General features: G+C 36.4%; 1 long non-coding RNA gene across 11 annotated transcripts in view; it reads right to left on the reverse strand.

Annotated features, from left to right (window-relative positions):
- LOC149533088 (uncharacterized) overlaps positions 1-17,508 on the reverse strand; it is a 68,315-nt gene that overhangs the window by 36,821 nt on the left and 13,986 nt on the right. For 7 of the 11 annotated variants that reach the window (XR_016357126.1, XR_016357125.1, XR_016357116.1 and 4 more), the window contains 2 exons: positions 14,245-14,576; positions 13,859-13,977 (listed from right to left, as the gene is read on the reverse strand). This is a non-coding gene — a long non-coding RNA (uncharacterized LOC149533088). Of the gene's footprint in view, positions 1-13,858; positions 13,978-14,216; positions 14,577-17,508 lie in introns of all 11 variants that reach the window. The other 4 variants (XR_016357121.1, XR_016357124.1, XR_016357123.1 and 1 more) reach the window with 2 other exon arrangements.

The following is a 17,508-nucleotide window of genomic DNA, read 5'->3' on the forward strand; positions in this document are numbered from 1 at the left end:
CTTAATTCGCCCAAGCATGGAAGTCCTCAATTTTCCCAAAAATGTCAACTAGGGCACAAATCGCAGCACATAGAAGGAGAACAAATCACCAAAAATCTGCAAAATCTGCTCCTCAAGGAAATTCGCCCAAGCATGGGAAGGAAGAAATGAATTGTGGAAAAGAAGTGGGAGAGAGGTCTCCTTTATACCCAATTTCTTTTCCCTCTAAGCTGGCCGACCTGGTCCTGGAGGAGAGAAAAAACAAAAATTAAATCCAAGTTAAGGCCCATAATTAAGTGCTTAGCTCAAAAATTTAATTTTGCCCAAAAGAAAATTGCATTTTTTAATTTGCCAATTAGCTCCAAATTGCAAAACGAAATTAAATGTTGCCTTGAGGGTGTTAAATATTTCCATTTAATGAGGGTTTAGTAATTAATACGTCATTAAATTTGGATTTTGGCTAACCAAAAGCCATTTTTTCAATATTAAATTACCAAATTCATTAAAAACTAAAAGCTTTCAAGGCAAATTAATCCAATTAAAGCCAATTTTTGCAACTTTCTACCAAATCGATTTTGCTAAGCTATTTAAAATTTTATGACAATAAAATTGCCCCCTAGAGTCAAAAATCGATTTTGCAATTTAACTTCATCCTACAAAATTAAATCCCCTTTTTCACCAAAAAAAATAAAATTTTCCAGAAACTTAAGTCTAATTAAAATTTCCTTTTTGAAAATCATCCAAATTTACACAATTAAAACCAAATTTTCAAAAGAAATCGTCTAAGTATAAAATTCACAATTTTATCCTGCCAAGTTGAAATTAACTTAGAAAATTATTCGGCCTAGGGATAGAATTGATAGCTCTGGAAAATCAAGTTGAAACCGGGTGAAAATAAGCTAAGCCTCCCCACATTTGCCTTGAAGGTGCCAAGGCGTGAAATTTTCAAAACTCAAAAATTTTGGACAATCCAAAAATTTGCCAAGGCGATTAAAAAAAGGGGGTCCCCAAGATTTGGGGCGATGTGTGAAAACCTCACAATAGATAGCAATGATAAATTATGTGGGGGGACGCCTATATTGTGGAATTTAAAGCATAATGATAAATCGTTGACCATCCTACAAGGGTGCTCTACTAAATCAAGGGCTACTAAAGGATTGAGAACCCTTAGTGATATAATCAAGGAAGACCAACAGATTTCATAACAGGACTTCATGAGAGATTTGATATTCCCCCCACCCAATAGAGAACCTACACTATCTTGAGGCTTGCCTTCTTGTCTCTTTCCATTCAAAAGTCTTCTTGGAAAACTCCAATAACTCTTAAATACTTTTGTGTTATCTCCAATTTGGGTGTCAGTAGACATCGCAATAATGTAAATCTATTCAGTGTTTTATCCCTTTCCTTCTAAAGTACATTTATGACATCATAAGATTTACTTACAGACTTGTCCATCTCTATAACACTTTGCTTTGTCTTAGCAGATTCTTCTGCTAACTTCTCCATCTTCTCTTCCTCTTGCTTGAAGCTTTTGTTAGTATCAACACATTAACATAATTTGTACAAACACTGTACAATTGCTTTCCCTTTTTCACACATTCACTTATACCCATGATATCGTCATCAAGGACTTTTAACATCATTTTGTATGTTAGCACATACCTTGAGAATTGACCAGCAATAAAATCATGCTCTGCCTTAGCCTTAGCAGATTCCACAAGCGAAGTGTAATGAGCATCAAAGCCACCAATTATGGTCATCATATTTTCAACTATATCATTACCTTCAAAAGATCTTTAAGTGGGCAATGTCTTTTGTAATCTGTCCAAAGCTTGGCTCAACATCCTTTCACGCTTTTTCTAACTTTTTCTCAAATGTTTCTTGAGCTTTAACAAATGCTATTAGTGATATTTTCATTAATGCATCTTCATCAAAATCCTCTTTATCCATGTCTTGAAAGATTGTGACTTATATTGCTTGCCAACAATGATTGAAACTAAGGGAGTAGGTGCGGCTGGACTAGGTCAATAACCATTTGTTTTAATTTCGTTGACCTTGTGACGTCTCCTTGTGCTACTTGTTTTGAAGGTGTGACAAATGGAATATCACCTTGTGTACCAGCATCAAGTATGATAAATGAAGGTTTACCTTCATTGCTCATAGATTTGACTTTTGTCTCTATGATTAACTTATCCTTTCCCTTTTCTTTCTTCTCCTTATCATGTTCATCTTCATAAATCTACTCAATTTCATTAGTTTCCTTTGTCATTATAACTTGTGTTTCTTCATTGCTTACCACATTATCCATGAATGTGTCTTGATCTTGTTCTTTTTCCTCGAGAGTTTTATCAAGAGTAACAAGAATAGCTGTCACAAAGAAACCCGGTTGTCTGACTCTGCTATAAAATTGGTTAACTTCTTAAGTTTCCTCATGTGGTAGCATTGATGGTTCTTTAATTGAAATTCCAATGGTCTATGAGATGTAATCTGACCTCATACCAGGTTCATCTAATACTTCTGCAATTGTCTTCTCAATTTCATTAGCAACTTCCTCATGTAGGCCAACCATGATTTTGACTAACCTCATCTTTGCCCTCAATATAGGTCTTGCTTTCTCCAAAATTCTCTTCATTTCTTCAATTGTAATCAATGTATAGGGCTCGCATAGTGTTTGTTCCCTGATTCTTTAATCTTCTTCTAATGTAAGTAGTCTCCTTGCATCAAGCTTCTCATAGATGGAATCTAGAATACTACCTTTTATCTCTAATAAGTTCCTTTTGAAATTCAATAGTACTTAACAACTAAGTTTTCTATTATAGCTTGGTCATCCTCAACATACCTAAAATAGTACTTCTCAATCTAATCCAATTGCCTTCATTTTCAATTCTAGTTGTGATCTTCTTTAAACTAGCTTCCACTTCTTCCTTTCTTCTTCAATATTGATTTTCGTAGCCTTAGGTGCATTTTTCTTTGCAATTTTTGTTTGATTTCTCTGATTTCTTACCTTTATTAGACTTCTTTTGTTGTGCAACCTTAGCTTTCTTAGGGCTACGACCTTCTGCCTTTGCCTTTTGCCTTGTAGCAATTGTAGGTACTAATTCAACTAGTTTTTTAGTCTTCAGAGTAGGTAGGGGTCCTTGTTGACCTTCTTGTAGCCTTGCAAGGTTGTGGAGTAACTTCAACCTCAGTTATCTCAACAATAGGTGTATCTAGCACCTCTACATTCTTTGTAGTCTTGTCCTTTACTTGATATGTGTTGGAACGGCCCAATTATTCCTTTGTGGGAAGTTCACTCCCCTTTTTCATCCTAGTCCATTCTTCCTTACTGATACCATCCTTTTCAACAATTTCTCTACAAACTTCTCTACTTTTCTTTTTCTAGAGCCTCTATACAACTCTTCTCTAACTTGACTGAACTTTCCCTTGTATATTCCAAATCTTTCTGGATTCCTGTCTTTGGGTGATGCCAACATAACTTCAACATATTGTTCAAGTACTTCTTGGCTTACTTCATATCTAAGACGATGAATGAATATCTCTCTTGGCTCAACAACCTCCATACATGTAACATCTATTTCAACCATAAAGCAAACTCATTCTACATTTTTTTCACTACCTGCCTTGGTATTTTGTACCTTTGTTTCATTTCTCTTTAGAATCCTTTGAACAATTCAAACAATTACTTAATATGTTTCCTTTGTATTGCAAGTTGTAGTGTTCTAAGGCCATGGTAGGAATATCTTCAGTCCAAGCATGTGGGTGCACATTTGGAAAATTGTGAATAATATGTGAAGAATTAAGGATCAAAACCTAAAAGGTTGAGTTTTGGCATGCTTAATCCTTCTTAGGTGGCCAAAAAATTGTAGTCTAAAAATCTCACATACATCAAAGTGTCCCTTGTCTACTACCATCTTGTATGTAGTTTGAATTGCTCCTATAGAAACTGAGTTAAACCTATTGTTGTAGTATGCCTATAATGATAGCAAGAATAGAACAACTAGATTAAGTCCTTTTCAAATAGTGTATGGGTCACATCCAAGGGGCATAATGGAGTTGAGAGAACTACCAACAAATGACACCATCGGTGGACATGCAAATGATTTTGTGCAGTCCATGAAGGAGATACATGTTCAAGTTGAGAAGACCTTGATGGAGGCAAATCAAAGGTTGAAGGAAAAGAAGGATGAAGGAAGAAGAGAACTACAATTCCAAGTAGGAGATTTAGTCATGGTCTATTGGAGCAAAGCCAGGCTACAAAAAGGCATCCCAAGCAAGTTGCAAACGAAGAGGATTGGGCCATGCAAGGTGCTAGAGAAGTATGGTTCCAATGCCTACAAAGTTGACCTGCCAAAAGACATGTTCATCTCTCCCATTTTCAATGTTAAAGATTTGATACCTTACAAGGGTCAAGATATTGATGAAATGTAGTATCAGACAAAGCTACACAAAGACATATCAGACTTGCAGGTACCTAAAAGGAAGCAACCACAAGTGGAGAAGATATTGGACTCTAGGGTGAAGAAGAATACAACGAACAAAGTTTACAAGGAACATCTACTAAAGTGGAAAGATACCCCTGAAGCTGAGGCAACTTCGATTGCTGAGAGTGACTTCAAGAAGCATGGCATCAGAAAGTGTTCCTCTCACCACAGGTACCTTGGTCTTCTTCTTATAAGGGGAGTATGGTGCAAGAGCACCTTGGGGAAGGGCAAATCCCTAATGCAATTTTGGCTTGTAAATGGTCTAGCCAACCATTTGAAGAATAAGGACTAATGATGAAGTTCGATGGTGTGCTGAGGAGGTGAGAATAATTAGGAACTACTTTGAGTAATGATTTTGGTAATTGGGTCCTAATAAGCCTAGAAATGCAAAAATTGCTCCAAAAGGGCACAATATGGCAACATGCCTTAAGGGAGCAAGAAGTGTTTAGAAAGGGTCCTTAGGTGTTCTAGGACCATTTTATAAGGGTTGAAACCAAACTGGACAAGTTTAGAGGGCTCAAATGCCAAATTGCCAAAAAATGTCAAAGTTGCTCATTGACAACTTTGCATTTTTGCAAAGTTGCAATGACAACTTTATTGCACTTTGGTGTAGAAGGCATAAGGTGAACCTAGCATTCAACCTAGGGGTCAAGGTAGTTAGGGAAGGTTATTTAAGCACATGATAACTCCTTAGAAGGGGTTGGTTATGCAATTGTACGGACAGTTGATGAAAGGAAGAATAGTTGCTGACAAGAAATGTGAATTTTTTTGAAGGATTGATTTGCTTACTATTTTTGATGGATTAGACGCTTGTGGTCATGTAATAACTCTGTACAATCTTGATTTGGTCATTAGCATTCATTTTATCAAGTTTACAAAATTATTTAGTTTCATTGTTCCCACTGGTCGGATTTGGCAAAGTCGCACAAAACTAGCTAGAACTTGAGTTCCCACGGTTGAAATCCTATAACCTTTGGGAATCAAGTAACAGCCTATGTATATAATTTAAATATGAATTTTGAAGGTTGGGGAAGACTGTTTTCTGTTTTTGCAAGCAAGCCCTAGGCAAGCTAGTAGAAGCTTGGCAAGGCACAAATAAGCTTGCAGGAGAGAAATGAAGGGAGAACTGGATTGGTGTGTGCCAATCAAGGTTGTGAAATGATAGAGGAGAGTGTCTAGTGTCCTTGAACCAGAGGACGAAGTCTAGAGTGAAGTCTTATTTACTTTAGAAGTGAAGTTGCTGTCGTTGCCCTAGAAACCCTCAAAAATAGGGTTTTTTAGAATAATAATGTACGGACGCTTTGAAGACCTAAGACCTAGAAAATCCTTAAGTCCAACTCAATATGAAACAATGTCTAATAGACATCTATAGGTCTTGTTAAAAGATTTTACAAGTTATTGCAGGATCCTTGTTTCTAGGAGGGCTAAATAGGGGCTCATTGGGCTACAAGGACAAACAGAACAAGAATGGGTTTTGGGTGTGTGAAACCTAACAAGGTGGTGCAAAATGACTTGAAATGGGTCAAGAACCTCATGAGGGAGGCCTAGGTTTGATTTTGCCTTACTGGTAGCATTTGGTGGAGTTTTGGCTTGATAAGCCAAAAGGTGCATAATTGGGGTTTTTAGAGTTAGAGAAGTGAAATTTGAATTGATAGGAGAGTTCTTGGTGGAAGGGGAATTGATAGGAGAGTTCTTGGTGGAAGGGGATTAGGAGGGAATCCTCTAGGTTAGGGTTAGAGAAGAGAGACCCTAAGAAGGCTAGGAAATAGTCTTGGTAGAGCAAAACAGCTCGAAGAAGAAGAAGCTCCCCATCAGCTCCCCATTAGACAATAGTAGCCATTTAGGTTAAAGATAAGGATTCAGTGCTTGGCATTGTTTCCCCTTTGTTTTTTGTAGTTATCTGCTCTCTTTTCTTCCATACTATGTTGCTACCAACATTACTTTCCTTCAAAAAAGCCTTATCAAGATTCTCATACTGTGTTATACTGACATTATTATTTCTCCTTCCAACATTAGGTGTTCTCATATTGTTTACAAATCCATTGAACCTACAATATCTAGGTATGCAACCCAAATTATTGCAATTGTAACATTTAACAACAAAGTTTCCATACCTTGGTCCATTATGATTAACTTAAAATCTGCAATCCCTAGCTATGTCTCAAAAGTTATTACATTTGTAGCATGTGACACCATTGTTTATGACATTGTTAATTCCCAAAGGTCTTCTTGTTGTTATGTTAGAGCTTCAATTTGTTCTTCCATTAGGTTGGTTAGGTCTCTTACATTCATGTGATTTATGTCCATAAAGCCAACAATTGAAGCAATATCCAATAAAGGGTTTGACATCTGTATTACCTTTACAATATTTCTTCATGTGTCCACCATATTTGTTGCAATCTTCCTTTAAAATGATTTCTTCTGTTCTTTAGGTTCCTCAATCAGATCTGTTGTCTGATTAAAATCTTGCATAGGACCTTGCTCAATTATGGTTTTTGGTTCCATATAACATTCACCTTCCACATATCAAATTCTCATATTTCTGCCATATCTCCATTAGGCTTCTGCTGCATTAGTTGCTCATTTAGTTTGTAAGTACTTATATACAACTTATCAAGATGTAACTTAGTCTCAACAAGCTCACCTTTCACAATATTAGAGTGTTTCTCAAGCTCTTTGTACTTAAGCTTTGAATCATTGAGTTCAGATTATACATTTGCAAGATGAGTATTCAAATCTTTACATTCACTTCAGATTTGGTTCAAGTTTTTCTTTCTCAGATTTGCTTTCTTTTGTTACCATAACCAACTAAAGTGACGCGACTTCAAATTCATGTTTGAGTGCTTGACTTTCCTTCTTGAGTTCTACAACCATATTTGATTTCTTGATTTGCCTGGCTAGCTAATTTATTTTTATCCTTGAAACATCAATCTGATCCTTAAGCTTCTTAATGCAGTCTTGTGCATCCTTGAGTTTTATCTTTAGTCTTTCCTTTTCTTCGTTTCCTTGATTCAGATCTTCAAGTGCTTCTTCAAAGTTCCTTTGAAAATCATCTGTATCAATTAGGATCTTCCTCAAGTTGTTAATCTTCTTTTGAGTAACTAAGTTCTAATACCTACAAAATACTGATAGGGGGGGATGAATCAGTATGGGGATGGTACCCACAACCATGCACTAATCTAAAAGTTCTTTGCTAGGAGGTTTGACCATGTTCAGAGTCTTTCCATACATTGAGTACATCAGTACTTGTGAGAGGGACTAGAGCTTGCTCGAGGACTCAACCCTGTTAGGAGTTGTATTACAAAGGAGCTTGCTACTCTACAAAGATTTTCGATCAATACAAGAAGTAATAGATACAATACCAAAATGACCGTACTGATATCTGCTATATCTGATTAGTCTTTTGTGTATCTCGCAGTTGATTATGCCCATGCAACAATTGATCGCATCTAAATATCAAAACATCATCATAACATCATACATTAAGTTCACATAACATGTGCATACCAATACAACACAATGTCATACTTTGCATCATCAAATTGTCCTTACCATATACGCCTTCAATTATACTATCCAATCGACCTTGGGGGTAAAAAGTGCAAAGACTTATCCAAAACTGATTCCCAAAACTTGCTGAGGGTTATCATCGACAATGTTGTCCCTACATTGCCAACTAATTGGCTTGACAAGGCAACTCAATTCCTTGGGCCAAAATGCCCGATCTTTTTCTCTTATTCTGAAGCCTGCAATATAGACTTGTCTTCATAATAACCAACCAAAACATATGCTAAATGTCATACTAACTCTGCTGAACATACTGATATCATATACAGATTTTATTCTATCACTGTCCAAAATTGTGGCCAACAATACTTATCCTGTGAAGCTCGCTGTTTAAAACAATTCAGCTGCTGACAATTTTCCTAAACTGTACTTAGGCAATTTTCATATCAAACCAGAACCAAAACCGAGTGTAAGTCAAGCAACTTTACCATCTGATAGAGTTGCCATAAATGACAACATACGTGCCTTCATAGCTCACTACTTGCCAACAGTATGTAGCCAGATCATGACAACACTGAAATGTATTTTGAAGCAAAGTTGATTATATAAGCATAACATATATATCATCGACACACTATCTCTTTGAGAGAGTTTTTTTATGTGACAAGATGTAATGTGGCTTCCTTGTATATAATAGAAGAAAAAACTCAAAACAAAAATTAAATACTTAATTATGTATATTACAATCAGACTAATATTCCACCTCCATTCAGTGCAAGTGCAAGTATTATACTACAGTGAGAAAATATAATTGTATTTTGTCCTCTTCCACAACATTAAGTAAACCAAATGTATTGAACCTCTAGAATACCCTGTCAACTTCATCTCCCAATCCAACTATGCATGGATTATTGTATCCAGAAATGTAACATTTTATTGCCTTCAATCTGACTATATCCAGAAATCTTTTTGATCCTTGTATCTTCCATCAATCTCCTTTAAATTTGAACCTCCACACTTATGCATGCATGATCAAAAGAATGTAAATCGCAACATATTTAGGATCCAATTCAAAAAGCAAGGTCATTGTTTATACTTCTAAACCTATATTCTTATGTGATCTACAAAAAACTTAGAAAACCTATCCATATAACGACCACAAGTTTAATTGGCATCTGAACGATTAAGTTTAGGGAGTCCTTGAGATAGCTAGCACAAGCAAGAAAGTCAACCATGCACACATATGATCATTTATAGGTCTAATACAATAGGAATTAGTCATGTCATTGAAGTATGTAATGACCTCATCCATCAAACCTGCATGTATGCATGCAGGTATAACACAAGAACAACTTACAATACGAGGATATGTTATAGAATCCAGAGCACTTCATTAATTCAAAGATTTTGAGTGCATCCTTGCAAACACTATTTTGTGTATATCCTGCAATCATTGCATTCCATGAGATATATCTTTTAGGCATTATGTGGAAAATCCCCATGCTCTATCTATGCTTCCACATTTTGCGTACATGTTTACCAAAGCCATTGCAACTTCAACATCTAACATAATTCTTGAATCTTTTATGCATTGATGGATATCCATACCATGTTCCAAAGCTCCCACTTTGGCACAAGCAAGGAGAGAGCTAGCAAAGGCTGAGGAATTTGTTTTTATACCTGCTAATTGAATTTTATTGAAATTTTCTAAATCTTTTTCAAAAAATCCCTTTGTGCATCTCCGGCAACAATTGCAATCCATGAGACAAAATTTCCTTGAGGCATTTTGTCAAACAGTTCGTGTGCCTTGTCTATGCTTCCATATTTTGCACACGTCTAGAATGGCAGTTGTAACTACAACATTTGACAAAATTCCTATGTCTATTACACATTGATGGATGCCAATACTCATTTCCAAATCTCCCATATTAATACAGGCAAGAGTCCGACATTACACATGTTGATTACATTTTCTTGAATGTTTCTAAAGTCTTTTCATCGATTCCATTTTGTGTGTATCTTGCAATAATTGCAGTTCATGAAACACACTTATTTTGGGCATTTTTGTCGAACAATTCACTTGCCTTGTCTATGCTTCCAAATTTTGAGAACATGTCTACCAGGGAGGTTGAAACTATAGTCCAACAAAATCTTATCTATCCCCTATAGTCTATGCTCTAATGGATGTATATGCCATGGTCCAAAGCTCCCATTTTAGCATAGGGAGGGAGAACGCTGGAAAAGGTTATGGAGTCTAGCTTTACACGTGAAAATGCACTTTCGTGGAAGTTTGGAAAGCCTTTTCAACAAATCCATTCTGTGCATATTCTACAATTGTTGCATTCCATGTGAACACATTTTCTAAGGCATTATGCCAAACAATTCACGTGCCTTGTCTATAGTTTGACATTTGCATTCATGTCTACCAAGGCAGTTGCAGCAACAACATCTGATAAAAGTCTTCTAACCTTTATCCTTTGATGGATGTCCATACCATCCCAAAGCTTCTCATTTTGTCACAAGTTGGGAGTACGCTAGAAATGTCACCTAATCACCTTGAAAACCTGCTTGTCGCATTTGGTGAGAGAATGTGAGTGCCTCTTCAGTATATCAATGTCTTTTGTATGTTGTAATAATCATATTCCATTAAACGTCGTAAAGTTCATTCATGCAATCAAACACTTTAAGGGCATAAACCAAACTTCAACACTTGTAACAATAACAAATAAGTTTGTTATGAAAAGTTACTTGTGTAGCATATGCAAATTGCCTATGACTGATAAATGCATAGACATTTTTCCCTTATGAAGGTGTGTCTCTAATAATTGAAGATACGTAGTCTTCATAGGGTTTGTGTGCATTAAATAGACTGTGTAGAGCCTCCTTCAACTGGTCTCTGGTATGGCAAAGACATTTGATGGTTGTAATCAAATGTCAAAAACCAATAGAGTTATTCAGTTTGCGTCTGTCAAAAACGGAATTGCCAGTGGTAAAGCCTGTAATTTTTGTCTGCAAAGAAATAAGGCATTTACCGACAAGTTTTAATTTTCTTTTTATTTCAGGTGTGAGACATGATATTTCTCTAGTGGGACTTTCCCTACCTTTCATAGTCTATCAACTAATTAATGGTAACAACGTCCCTCTTTTCTGAAGTATATTTTAAGTATAATGTATAACTTAAAATAAATAGTCAAAAATAAAATTTCTGAAGTTGATATCATATTTATGATCAAGGTGTTGCTATAATTGTGAGTTGAGATATTTATTTATTGAAATATAAGGACAATTCGAAAGTGGACATTCCAGATGGTATTAGAGATTTGATTGTGCAGCCTGTAGCAGTAAGCTAACATTTTGGACCCCTTCTAGTCACCAGAGATTTGAAGGTCTACAGAAGGAAGAGGACATATATCAAAGGTTATCAAAACGGTTGTATATCTAGGGTTCCCTTTGAGGCCAAGGGGGATGGTCTTAGGCCCAGAATAAAAACTTGCTTTAGGCATCCTCACGTCTCCTTGTCAAAGCTCCATTATGGCTGAACCCAAATAAACAATTAGATTCATTATAGGACTAAGATGACTATGAATATAAGTTCTCTAATCCCAATAATAATTGACTTTATGAATTGTATCTTCAATAATTGTCCAACATGATTTAAAGATCTCCAGACATCATGCTATTACAGACATCCATCAATGCTATTACAGACATCAACAACATTAAGGGTAGACAACCAGACATCTACTCAACAATCATAAACATGAGCCACTAGGAATGTAAATAAACGATGTCAATAAGAAAGTCTAGCATGAACATTTTCGATAGCAAAGATAAGTTGTTACAATCTTATGCACCAAACTAATTGAAACACATATATGATGACATATATAACAGAGAGATAGACCAAAACTCATAGAACACTCTGATAAGGATAATGAATACAAAAGGATTAGTCACAAGTATAAAGAATTTATCTCGCTGCTACAAAACTTCAACACTACATCTTAGCAAGAGAAAGATTATTTATATGTAATAACATCTCTCAACATGTCAAACATAAAAGGCTACACCCAAAAAAGTGTCAGTAACAAAACCTCATCAAAAAAATTCTCAACTTTATATTGTCATCTCAGCATGGCATTCATCATGGCTACTCCCAGAGGATGAAAGAGACAAAAAAAGCTTAACCCCATGTCCCCATGGGGCTGCTTATGGACATTTTCTGCTTAAATTAGAGCAGCTAGAGTGATCCCATGAAACATTTCAAATTGGAGGAAAGGATAAATTGGAATCTTTCCTATAATGATGAATCAACAGCTACTTAAAATCACAAAATAAGTTTTGTAAAAATGGGGGGGCTGAATAAGCAGCAACTGCTTATAGGAAAAGTAATAGATGTCTGAACCATTTTTTTTTCCCTGTTCTTTTATTTGTCTAAATTTTCTCTTCTAAACTTTATTTGCAACAAATGTTATTCAAGCTTCCCTTTGAAATTTCATTTAACAGTGATGCTTAAATATAAGCAGTGAATTTTGCTTTCATGGGGTTACCAGCTCCACAAATTACTACTATTATTATTGAGTTGCAGTTGCTAGCCAAAATAAACTTAGCAACTGCATGGGGACCTCCCCTAAGTCACGGAGTCTCTTAAATAACATCCACCATGGCTACTACTCCCAGAGGGTGGAACAAGGTTCCACCTTGAATTCTCTCACAGAGAAGAATGCTTCAACAAGGGCTTGCACCTCAAACTTCTCTCACAGAGAAGAACACGTTTACAAGGACTTGCACCTCAAACTTCTCTCACAGAGAAGAACACATTTACAAGGACTTGCACCTCAGATTTCTCCATCTCAGAGCAAATTGCATTATAACGCTTAGGAACAACAAAATGCTAAGATTCTCTCTTCCCAGGGGCAGAAATCTCATAAAATACAGTCGGCCCCAACGCTTAACCAAACAAAGAGCTTTAGCAGTCACGCTGCTACAAGAGCTTGCTAATACTTTGCAAATGATTTGGCAGTTCCCGTCTACCACTCAAGCTCCCTCTGAATCTTCAATCACTTGCATCAACCTCCTAACCTCCTTGTTCAAAGATTGCCTGCAATGCTAGCCTTAGAGAAACTATATTCATCACCCACCTTCAAAACTTCTGACATGCTAAAGTCCCCTCAACCTCATCCAAGATCACTCTATGCTAAGTTTGTGGAGCTAACATTTTTCCTACTTGCAATACTGAATTTAATTTCTGGGTGAGACAACTGATAATTTAGTATTTGAATTGTCACCTAAAACTTTTCCCACTTGCAAGACTAGCAGTGGTAAAGATTATGCAATTTTCGATGAAATTTTCACCGACACATCCTGCAGCTAGCTTCAAGATAAAATAAAAACAGTGCTCTTTTACTGTCTACACTGAGGAATTAAAACCAAGAAAACAGGGTTTATTATTACTACATATGTTTTCTGCCAAATGTAATCGCATTTTGTATTAATGTTTGAATGACAGATCAGAATTTTGAACATGTTATATAAAGCTAGTATACTGAAAGTGACACAAAGCCCATAGGGAGTAGAGACTTGTGAACAGGTCTGCAATCAGGACATGGGAGGGTTGAGGTACCTAAATATCCAGAGGTATTTTAATTTTGACTGAACATTAGATATTGATGTCCAAAGGGGAATACAATATATTTCAGCATAAATGTGCTTTAACTTTTCCTGAAATCAAATGCATAAATTGAATACAATCCTCATTACAGAAATGAGATGCATTGAAAATATAAATTATATATGCATATGGCACAAAAAATGTGTGGAAAAAGAAATATTCCGTTTAGATACAGACAAATTTCATTACCTAAGCAAGGATTCATTAAAAAAATCCTTACCTGCACCTCGAGTGGGCTGTGCCAGTCACTATATATGGGAGTACATGCCCTTTGTAGGGGCACCATGATACTTTACAGGGGAAAAAACGTTGCAAGCCTGGCTCTTCCTATCTTAACTTCTGTGAAAAACACATTTTCAAAATAAATCTTATTTACACATACTTTCGATACTAAAAGATTTTTCAAAACTTGCAGTTATTTCAAATCCATCAAGTTTAGAATAGTGTAAACCCATCCAATTAACTAGGATGGCATATCAATCCATCCAATCCTCTTCTTGAGATGAATAGTCAGAAGACCCACAAACTGGTCATGAAGATCTTAAATCTAAAACAAAGTAATATATCTACAAGATCACCTATTTCTCTTCATGTGTTAAAGTAGACCTTGTAGTTCTAGTAACAGCAATGCTGGATCAAAGATGGGGAATGCATCATGCCTATCGTGAAAAGCAGAGCTGTTCACTCCAATAGTCAAATGTATACAAGCATGCATACTCTAATTTGACAAAACTGCCAGGATATTTGCAACCAATGAAATAGCTAGACCAATTTTCTTCAAAAGATACAGATAACTGTAAAAATATTCTTCAGAAGTTGAAAGAACCTCCAATATGAAACAGTGCAAGGCCCAACCATGTGAGCAATTCAATATAGAATCTGTATTCATTTTTTATCACAAGGCACCTAGGCCAAATTGCTTCATAATGTTATGCAACCTGTACAATATGATAAAATGAAAAGAGTGTTAGGATCACTTTGTCAGTATCCAAACAGAAGCTTTCTTACTAGAAATCAATCAAAGCACAATTCAGATGAAGCATTCTATCCTCTAGCAGAGAAAAATATCTCATCAAAGGAAAAGGCACATAGAATCAGACATTCGTTTTGTGTGGATATTTCAACAGAAATTTATCAATGATTAAAAAAACGTAAATCTGAAACTGCAAGAACCTTAAAATTTAAAATAAAATTTACAAAAAAAAAAGTTTAAATTTGTTTGCGTAGTATAAGTACAAAAAAAAGTTACCAAAATTTGAAATCATTCAAGTCATAATTTGTGCACAAATTCTTCTCTGTTGAATTTAGTGCATGAGTTTTTGTGAGTAACCAAAAAATCAACCACAATGTCAAATCATTCAAGAGCTTATTTGTGCAGAAAATCAATGGGGAGGTTACCATGATTAGAAGTAGCAAATAACCCCTTTTAAGGTTACGTATCTTCAAGTATTACAAGCTTGTATCCTCACTAAAACACTTTTACTAAGGGGTGAGAAACTCCACTCTTTCATCCCTCAATAGATCTTCTATGTCTGTGGGTATCATTTGTCTCCAACACGAAACGGATGTGTTATTTAATGGCTTTAAACCCAACTACATCCAGGTATCTTTTCAGTCCCACTCTTTCATCAATCTTCTTACTAGTTGAACCTCACACACCTGCCCACTTCTACATATAAGTTGCAGCATTTTTAGGATCCACTAAAAACGTAGTGTTGATATTACTCAACCTATGTTCATATTAGAACTATGGGTACCAAGAAAACATTGCCAAGCAAACACCAAAGGTCTAGTTGGTATATTTGATGCAGAAGCATCCTGGGCTGGCTGGCAATCCTGCATGTTGGAGGGATTTTAGTTTAAGTTGTGGTACACAGTCATTATTGGGCATAGTTTTGGCCGAGGAGCTCGGCATTCTCTATGGAGCTCGGCATACACCGTGGTGTTTGGCATACTCTATGGAGCTCGGCAGACACTGGGAGCTCGGTATACTCTATGGAGCTCGGCAAACACTAGGAGCTTGGCATACTCTATGGAGCTCGACAGACACTGGGAGCTCGACATACTCTTTGGAGCTCGACATGCTTTGGGAGTTCGGCATTACTTATGGTTTGGCTGATGCTCAACTTGGTTTTCTCTGGCACTTAGCTTGGTCTTGGTTCTTGTTGGTGTCGAGTTCTTTGTGAGTTGACCTTGGCATTTAATTTATATTGGGGTATTTAATTTGTGTTGTAGCCGACTTGTGGCTCAACACGTATTTAATGTGAGGGATTTAATTTTGTTTTAAGGAACTAGGCCGAATTGTGGCTTAGTTGGTTATAGGTAGGGGGTCTTGTAGAGTCTTTAGGCATTATGATGATCCAACGTGGAGAAGAGGATGAAGGGTAGATGCGAACTTTGAAGAGCTACTAGCTACGGCTTGAGAACCAGAGGATTGCTTGGTGGACTTGAGGGTACAAGTGTGGATTCTTCTTGGTGTTCTTATCCAGTTGTGGATTTGGACTAGTTGGGAATTGAGATTGTAAGTTGGATCTTGTAGCATCTTGCAGCACTGATATTGTAATTGTTGTTTGTATTTGGCCCTAACCGAGAAGGCCTTACAACTCGACACATTGCATGCCCGGCACATTGCATGTAATCAATTATTTTATGAATAAAGAGTTGTGATTTTGGTATCAGGTCTCGCATTATTGTTGCATTGTTGTTGTGTTTCCATTGTGTGGTTATTTGTTGGGGGTTTGGACATCTCCTTTGGGGATTCTCCTACCTTGCACTGCGTCAATATTAATAATAAGGTTTAGTGTGTCCTCATGATAGTTAGCTTGGGCATGAAGATCAACCATGCACACCTAACAATCAACTATAGCTGTAATGCAATAAGAGTTACTCGTGATTTAAGCATGTACATCGCTAATCCACTAACTAGAGCACTGATGTAGGAGCATCTTGGGTGTAAGGGCAATCTTGCATCGCCCAAAAATACTTTTATTTCCAGTTTTGTGTTTTCAATAAGGGTCATTCCAATGTAGAGTTGCTATTTTTGGAAGCTTGTTAAATTTAGTAAGTTGGTCTTACGAGCTCATATTGTACTAATTTCATATCTGAAGGTTCATCCTAGATATATCAGTCTGCCAAATGAATTTCATTACCATATCATATGTATTAATGTTGTTATTGCAAATTTTTGGTATGAATTTTGGCTATCCAAACTTTAGGCTCAGCGATGAAGGCCTAAATTGCTCCAAAACAAGGTCAAACCCCGGCTAATGGATGCTTGCGCCATCAATCGTTGTAGAACAAGGGTTGTCGTTTCCGAAAAGGGCTTATAATAGTCAATTGGGTAAACGATTTGTTAGTTATGGTCTACAGAAGTGAACAATCCAAAAATATAATTTGTAAATTGTCTTGAGCCGATTCTATGTAATAAAGTGTAATAAAATAATATAATATGAGCTTGGTCGGCCTCAAGAGTTAGGGCTTAGTGTCAAGAACCTTCTCGGGCCTGCAAGTTGTCTAGACCAATTTTGGGTGATATTCGCAGCTCTATCTTGCAAATTGTTGAAAGGAAGGCGCTCATGTGGGTTTGCACATTGTAATTCTAAATTTTGTAATTCCACACTTATGAAAATAATAAGAAGCCCATATTTTTTCTATCAAATCATTGTTGTTTATTTGTTTCTATTGTGTGCTTGTCATATTAAGGTGAGTACCCTTCATCAAGTGGTATCAGAGCAAGAGTTCTTGAGTGTGTAGACGGATCATCGATTGTGAGGCAGTTTGCACCAAGACCATCATTTGGGCTGAGCTTGTAGACAGATTGTTGATTATGAGTCAGTTCACACTAGGGTTTCAGTGAAAGTGCAAAAATGT

Source organism: Cupressus sempervirens, chromosome 10 (assembly GCF_028749045.1).
Source record: "Cupressus sempervirens isolate cs-2001-9-10 chromosome 10, ASM2874904v1, whole genome shotgun sequence".
NCBI lineage: Eukaryota > Viridiplantae > Streptophyta > Pinopsida > Cupressales > Cupressaceae > Cupressus > Cupressus sempervirens.